The sequence below is a fragment of the Pristis pectinata genome, chromosome 18 (assembly GCF_009764475.1).
Source record: "Pristis pectinata isolate sPriPec2 chromosome 18, sPriPec2.1.pri, whole genome shotgun sequence".
In the NCBI taxonomy this organism is placed as follows: Eukaryota; Metazoa; Chordata; class Chondrichthyes; order Rhinopristiformes; family Pristidae; genus Pristis; species Pristis pectinata.
The window spans coordinates 145,910-154,750 of NC_067422.1; positions in this window are offsets into that span (position 1 = coordinate 145,910).

Genomic DNA, 8,841 nt, shown 5'->3' on the forward strand with positions numbered 1-8,841 from the left:
CTTGCCCATAGATGTACTGATGGAACCTTTCACATGCATATGTAGTGGCGAGAAGCTCTTTCTCCATTTGTGCATAGTTGGCTTCCTCACTTGTTAAAGCCCTTGATAAATAGGCTACAGGTTGCCATTTGCCATCATGCTGCTGCAGTAGTACTGATCCAAGGCCGAGCTGGAACACATCAGCTGATATCCTGATACACCTTTCCGGATCATAAAACTTCAGCACGGGCTCTTCAGTTAGGACCCTTTTCAACGTCTGGAAACACTCTTCATGCTCATGAGACCAAATCCATTCATTTTGTTGCTCAAGGAGTGACCTAAGTGGTTCTGACACTGTTGACAGTCGAGCGATGTAAGTCACCATCCCTAAGAAACATCTCACCTCCTCTTTGTTTTGAGGCCTCTCCATGTTTTTAATGGCTGACGTCTTTCTTGGGTCAAGCTTCACTCCCTCTTCAGATATGACATCTCCCATGAAGGTCAGTGTCTTCACACCAAACTCACATTTCTCTTTATTTAATTTAAAATTGACATTTGTCTCAGTCGAGTATCGTGTTCCTCCTTGGTGGACCCCCAGATGATGATGTCATCCATCATGGTCTCGACACCAGGTATGCCCCCGAAAATCATTTGGATGGTTTTATGGTAGACTTCTGGTGCGGACAGGATCCCATATGGCAGCCGAAGATAGCGATATCTTCCGTGTGGTGTGTTAAAAGTGCACGGTCTCGAACTTGCCTCATCAAGTTTCGTCTGCCAAAATCCAGACGATGTGTCGAGCTTGGTAAACCATTTGGCACCTGAAAACTAGGACATGATCTTCTCCCGTGTTGGCAATTTAAAATGATCCCTCTTGATGGCTTTACTGAGATCTCTTGGGTCTAGACATATCCGCAATGGTCCATTTTTCTTTTGCACAATGACCAGTGAACTCACCTAATTTGTTGGTTCTTCAATTTTCTGTATGACATTCATTCGTTCCATGTGTGCTAGTTCTTGTTTAAGTTTATCTCCAAGTTGAAACAGAACTTTCTTGCATGCATGGACAACAGGAGCCACTGCCTCATCTTTGCGAACTTTGTGTACACCAGGTAAGCATCCCAGCTCCTCAAAGACATCTGCATACTCTTCCATGAGTGTTGTGTGGTCATCTTTGGAATGTGAAGCTGCTATGAAAACTCTTTTCACTAGGTTGAGATTTTCACATGCACTCAGACCTAATATTGGCTGTACTCTCTTTTCTACAATCAGTAGCTGTGATTTTAAGTGCTGCCCCTTGTGCTTAAAGGTTACCATACAGCCCCCTTTTACTGGAACTTTCTCTCCAGTGCAGCCTGTCACTTTTAAATTCACAGGGTAAATCTTACTCTTTCCTGTGAGAGTCTTATAATCATCCATAGATAACAGATTCACCTGAGCTCCGGTGTCAAGCTTGAATGTTATTACTGTCTCATTCACAGTTACTGGAACAATCCATTCTGTTTTACCAGCAGCCACAGTCTGTACAGAATCCACAAAGAATTCCTCCATTTTCTCATCAACTGTGTGCGCCTTTCTCTTGTCAGCCCCAGCTTTACAGCACCTTGCAAAGTGATTCTTCTTCCCACAGCTATTGCAGGACTTCCCATAAGCAGGGCACATCTTTGGAAGGTGTTTACCTCCACATCTGCTGCATTTGCTGTTTGAGCCTTCCTCTTTGATTTGCTGTTGCTTTCGGAAACGCCTTGGGAGCTGCTTCTCTGTTTTCACAGCATGTACTGTTGTGTCTGCTCTGTACAGCTCCTTAGCTTGTGCTCGTGTGGTTTCTGCTGACCTACACATATTCATCGCCTTTTCCAGGGTCAAATCTTTTTCACGCAACAGTCTTTCTCTGAGTCCATTATCTGGAATTCCACAGACTATTCTGTCTTTAACTAGTGAGTTTCTCAAATCTCCAAATTCACAAGACTTACTCAGTGTGCGAAGCTCAGCTAAGTATTGGTCGAAGCTAACACCTTGTTTCTGGTCACAGGAAAAGAATTTATATCTCTCAAATGTGATGTTTTTACTTGGGATAAAATACTCCTCAAATTTTTCCATCAAGGTGCCCAACTCAAAAGCTGTCTCATCAATTTGAAAGCTGTTATAGATGTCCAAAGCATCTTCGCCAATCACGTGCAGAAAAATAGACGCTTACAATTCTTCATCGTTCCTTCCCACTCCACTAGCATCTAAATATATGTTGAATCGCTGTTTGAAGAGTTTCCAATTATCGGCTAGATTGCCAGTAAACTGCATAGGCTTGGGAGGACTTAGCTTATCCATAATTGGAACTCTCGGCCTCTCACCTGAATCTTGACAAATTCAGTGACTGCTGAACTTCTGGAACAATGTGCTCCTTCGCCACGCCAGCCGGCTTTTTCTCTGTCTTTTCACAGCTTTTCTTTCGAACTCACTGAGTCTCTTTCTCAATTGCACACAGTATTCATTTACTTTCCTTGTTCAGACCTCACACCAACTTCTGACACAACGTTATGTTTGTTCATCACGAGACAAACTTGGCATGAGTTTAACATCTGAACATTTATTAAAATAACAAAACAACAACAGGCTGCACAGACTCGCAACAGACAGGCTGACTGCTTTTTTCCTGCTCTTTCCAGCCACTTCCTGTTCCCCCATGTGACACCTTGCAGTGCCTGCTGGGAACTGTAGTTCTTTATTGTAACTACATAATAACACAGACCCTTTGCTTTGAAAACCACAATTTTTAAACTTTCAAATGACTTAAAACTTAGCAGTAATGTGAATCAGAATCAGGTTTATTATCACTGACATATGTATTGGTATTGGTTTATTATTGTCACTTGTACAAAGGTACAGTGAAAAGCTTGTCATACAAACCAATCATACAGGTCCATTCATTACACAGTGCAGTTACATTGAGTCAGTACAGAGTGCATTGATGTAGTACAGGTAAGAACAATAACAGCACAGAGTAAAGTGTCACAGCTACAGAGAAAGTGCAATGCAATAAGGTGCAAGGTCACAACAAGGTGGATTGTGAGGTCATGGTCCATCTCATTGTATAAGGGAACTGTTCAATAGTCTTATCACAGTGGGATAGAAGCTGTCCTTAAGTCTGGTGGTACATGCCCTCAGGCTCCTGTATCTTCTACCTGATGGAAGAGGAGAGAAGAGAGAATGTCCCGGGTGGGTGGGGTCTTTGATTAAGCTGGCTGCTTCACCAAGACAACGAGAGGTAACAAGAGTCTAAGGAAGGGAGGCTGGTGTCCATGATGCGCTGGGCTGTGTCCACAACTCTCTGTGGCTTCTTGAAGTCCTGGGCAGAGCAGTTGCCGTACCAAGCCATGATACATCCAGATAGGATGCTTTCTATGGTGCATCAGTAAAAGTTGGTGAGAGTCAAAGGGGACAAACCAAATTTCTTTAGCCTCCTGAGGAAGAAGTGGTGAGCTTTCTTGGCTGTGGTATCTACGTGATTTGACCAGGACAGGCTGTTGGTGATGTTCACTCCCAGGAACTTGAAGCTCTCAACCCTCTCGACCTCAGCACCATTGATGTAGACAGGTGTATGTACACCGCCCCCTTTCCTGAAGTCAATGACCAGCTCTTTTGTTTTGTTGACATTGAGGGAAAGGTTGTTGTCATGACACCATTCCACTAAGCTCTCTATCTCCTTCCTGTACTCCGACTCATCGCTGTTAGAGATACAGCCGACAACGGTGGTATTTAGAACAGAACCTGGTCACACAGTCATGAGTGTATAGGGAGTAGAGTAGAGGGCTGAGGATGCAGCCTTGTGGGGCACCAGTGTTGAGAATAATTGTGCCGGAGGTATTACTGCCTATCCTCACTGATTGAGGTCTGTTTGTTAGAAAGTCAAGGATCCAGTTGCAGAGGGAAGTGTTAAGTCATGAAGTTATGTCATGAAGTTAAGTTATAAAGTTAAATCATGTCATGAAGTTTGTTGTTTTGCAGCAGCAGTACAGTGCAAGACATAAAAATTACCTAAGATAAATAAATAGTGCAAAAGAAGAATAATGAGCGGTTCATGGATGGTTCATGGGTTCATGGATCATTCATAAATCTGATGGCAGAGGGCAAGAAGCTGTTCCTAAAATGTTGTGTGTGGGTCTTCAGACTCCTGTACCTCCTCCCCGATGGTAGTAACACAAAGAGTGCATGTCCCAGATGGTGAGGGTCCTTAATGATGGATGCTGCCTTCTTGAATCACCGCCTCTTGAAGATGTCCTCGATGATGGGAAGGGTTGTGCCCATGATGGAGCTGGCTGAGTCTACAACCCTCTGCAGCCACTTGCAATCCTGCACATTGGAGCCTCGAAACCAGGCTGTGATGCAACCAGTCAGAATGCTCTCCACTGCACAAGTCTTTGGTGACATACCAAATCTCCTCAAACTCCTAATGAAGTAGAGCTGCTAGCATGCCTTCTTCATTATTGCACCAATGTGTTGGGACCAAGATAGATTCTCAAAGATGTTGGCACCCAGGAACTTTAAGCTGCTCACCCTTTCTACTGCTAATCCCTCAATGAGGACTGGCATGTGTTCTCCCAAATTCCCCTTCCTGAAGTCCAATATCAGTTCCTTGGTCTTGCCGACATTGTGTGTGAGGTTGTTGTTGCGACACCACTCAACCAGCCGATCTACACCTCCTTGTCACCATCTGAGGTTCTGCCAATAACAATGGTGTCATCAGCGAATTTATAGATGACAGTTGAGCCGTGCCTCGCCACACAGTCATGAGCGCAGAGAGTAGAGCAGTGAGCTGAGCACGCATCCTGGAGGTGCACCTGTGTTGATAGTTAGCGAGGAGGAAATGTTATTACCGATCCGCACTGGATGTGGTTTCCATAGAACCATGGAACACTACAGCACAGAAAACAGGCCATTTGGCTCTTCTAGTCTGTGCCGAAACTTTATTCCGCTAGTCCCATTGACCTGCACCCAGTCCATAACCCTCCAGACCTCTCCCATCCATGTATACATCCAATTTATTCTTAAAACTTAAGAGTGAGCCCACATTTACCACATCAAATGGCAGCTCGTCCCACACTCCCACCACTCTCTGAGTGAAGAAGTTCCCCCTAATGTTCCCCCTAAATCTTTCCCCTTTCACCCTAAAGCCATGTCCTCTCGTACTTGTCTCTCCTAATCTAGGTGGAAAGAGCCTACTCACATTTACTCTGTCTCTTTTTTACAATAAAGCGACCATAATTGAATGCAATACTCAAGGTGTAGTGTCATGGGTGGGAAGTTCAAGGGAGATATCAGAGGAAGGTTTTTTACCCCAGAGAGTGGTTGGGGCATGGAATGTGCTGCCTGGGGCAGTGGTGGAGGCAGGTACATTGGTCAAATTCAAGAGATTGCTAGAGAAGCATATGGAGGAATTTAAAATAGAGGGATATGTGGGAGGAAGGGGTTAGTCTTAGGTGAGGTTTAAAGGTTGGCACAACATGGTGGGCCAAAGGGCCTGTATTGTGCTGTACTGTTCTATGATTCTCTGATCTAGTCTCACCAAGGCCCTGTACAATTACGGCAAGACATCTCTGCTCCTGTACTCGAATCCTCTTGCTATGAATGGCAGCATATAATTTGTCCTCTTAATTGCCTGCTGCACCAGCATGGTTACTTTTAACGACTGTTACACAGGGACACCCAGGTCTCGATGCACCTCCCCATTTTCCAATCTATCACTGTTCAGGTGATCATCTGCTTCCCTGTTTTTGCCACCAAAGTAGACAACCTCACATTTATTCACATTACACTGCATCTGCCATGTATTTGCCCACTCCCTCAACCTGTATAAATCACCCTCTGCATCCTCCTCACGGATCACCCTCCCAAACAGCTTTATGTTGTCTGTAAATGTTGAGACATAATATTTACTTCTGTTACGTCATCAACATATATCATTGATAACTGGGATCCCATCACTGATCCCTGTGGTACCCAACTAGTCACTTTCTACCACTCACAAAAATAAACGCTTATTCTTATTGTTTGTTTCCTGTCAGTCAACCAGTTCTCTATCCACAAGATCACAAGACAAGGGAGCAGAAGTAGGCCATTCGGCCCATCGAGTCTGCTCCAAAGAAAAGGAAAAAGAAAAAGAAAAAAGGAATGAGAAATGGGGGAATGTCCATGAGAGAGAAAAAAAACACTATTCCTTTCTAGCTCCAATTTCCAGCCTTATCCCCATATCGCCACCTTACCCCAATCCAAGGTGCTTTAATTTTGCATGCTAGGATCTTCTGTGAGACCTTATTGGAGTCCAAATACAACCAATGTTTCTCCCTCATCTGAGGTTATAATGGAAAATAAAAGCTCATGGTGTTACAGGTTCAACTTCAAATTCGTTCATTGTCATAGGTTTACATGCAAAGGGTATGAATGCCACGAAAATTAGGATTTTGCAGCAGCAACACAGTACATTACAAACCTGACAAACATAAGTTAACATAAATTTAAATCATCATAATTTTTACATAACTTATATGACAAAATAAACATAACAACACTAGAGCAAGTTGAGAGAGAGTAAAAGAAACATAGTCTGAACCAGTGTTAGGGTTTTTCAGGTCAGTTCAAGAACCTGATGGCAGTGGAGAACAAGCTGTATTTGAACCTTGAGGTGTGGGTCTTCAGGCTCCTGTACCTCCTGCCTGATGGCAGCATCGAGAAGAGGGCACGGCCCAGATGGTGAGGGTCCCTGATAATGGATGCTGCCTTTCTGAGACATTGCCTCTTGTAGATGTCCTCGATGGTGGGGAAAGCTGTACCCTTGATGGAACTGGCTGAGTTCATCATTCTCTGTAGTTTCTTGTGTTCCTGTGCATTGGAGTTTCCACACCAGACCGTGATGCAACCAGTCAGAAGGCTCTCCACTGTACACCTGTAGAAGTTTGTCAGAGTCTTTGATGACCTGCCGAATCTTCTTAAACTTCTAAGAAAGTAGAGACACTGTCGTGCCTTCTTCATGGTCCCAGCTATGTGCTGGGCCCAGAATGGGTCCTCCGATAAATTGATATCTAGGAACTTGAAGCTGCTCACCCTTTCCACCACAGACCCTTCAATGAGGACTGGTGCGTGTTCGCCTGACTTCCCCTTCCCAAAGTCCACAATCAATTCCTTCGTTTTGCTGACATTGAGCGCAAGGTTGATTTTATGACACTACTCAACCAGCTGACCTACCTCACTCCTGTACACTGCCTCATCGCCATCTGTGATTCTGCCAACAACAGTGGCATCATCGGCAAATTTGTAAATGGCGTTGGAGCTATGCTTAGCCACACAGTTGTACGTAAATATAGAGAGGGTAGAGCAGGGGGCAAAGCATGCAGCCCTGAGGTACATCTGTGTTGATGGTCAGTGAGGAGGAGATGAGATTTCCGATCCACATTGATTATGATTGCCTAGTGAGGAAAAATATATGGTGTCAATAAAACATTGACTAACTACCAGGAAACAGAGACTTTTTTTTCTGGTTGGAAATATGTAATGAGTTGTATGCCACAGGGATCAGAATTCTATGTTCTATGTTCTTTTTCCCAGGATAGGGGAAATTAAAACTAGAGGGCATAGGTTAAGGGTGAGAGCAGAAAGATTTAAAAAGGATCTGAGGAGCAACATTTTCACACAGAGGTTGATGGGTATATGGAAGGAACTGCCAAAGGAAGCTGCAGAGGCAGATACAATTAAACTATTTAAAAGGCATTTGAATAGGTACGTGGATAGTACAGGTTTAGAAGGATTAGGGCCAAATGCCAGCAAATAGGATTATCTCAGGTTGAAACCTTAGTTGGCATGGACAAGTTGGTCCAAAGTGCCTGCTTCTGTGCTGTATAACTCTATGACTCTATTTATTACAAGGGAATATAAAAGTAGGGACATTATGCTTTAGTTATTTAGGGCATTAGTGAGACCACATCTGGAGTACCTTGTATAAGATTGGTTTCCTCATCTAAGGAAGGATGCTAATGCATTGATAGCAGTTCAAGAACACCTTTCTAGACTAACACCTGGAATTGTTGCTTTATGATGATAGATTATGTAGGCAAAGCTTGTGTCAGCTGGAGTTTAGAAGAGTGAGAGGGAATTTGCTTGGAGCATATCCTGACCTCCACTGCTGTCTTTGTGGAGTTTGCACATTCTCTCTGCAACCACATGGCTTTCCTTCGGGTGCTTTGTTTCTTCCCACATCCCAAAGATATGCGTGTCTTTGTTGATCACTCTAAGTTGCCCCTAGTGTAGGTAATTGGTAGCCTGGGTGATTTGATGGGAATGTGGGGAGAATTAAATGGGACGAGCGTAGGGTCAATGCAAGTGGGTACCTGATGGTTGGTGCGAACTAGGTGTGTCAAAGCAACTGTTTCCCTACTTCATGCCTCAATGATTTTACATAAAAGCTCAAGGTGTCTTAACAGAATAGATGTGGAGAGGATGTTTTCTCTTAGCATTGAATCCCGGACTAAGATTTTTATTAAAAATAAGTGGTCACACATTTAAATCTGAGATGAGGCAAATTTGTCTCAGACAATTGGGTGGGAGGTTCTCACTGCTAGTGAGAGAATCCCAAAAAAGGAGCATGTCTACAAGATTAGGGGGTGTTCATTTAAAACCAAGGTACATGGGAACTTCTTCTCGTAGAGGGTGGTGAATCTCTGGAATTCTCTACCCCAGAGGGTTATGGAGGCTCGATCTCTGGGGGGTTTTAAAGAGGAAGTAGACACATGTTTGAAAAATCAGGGATTTGAGGGCTGGGATACTGGCAGAGAAGAGGTGAGGGCTGCGGCAGACCAGCCATGATCATATTGAATG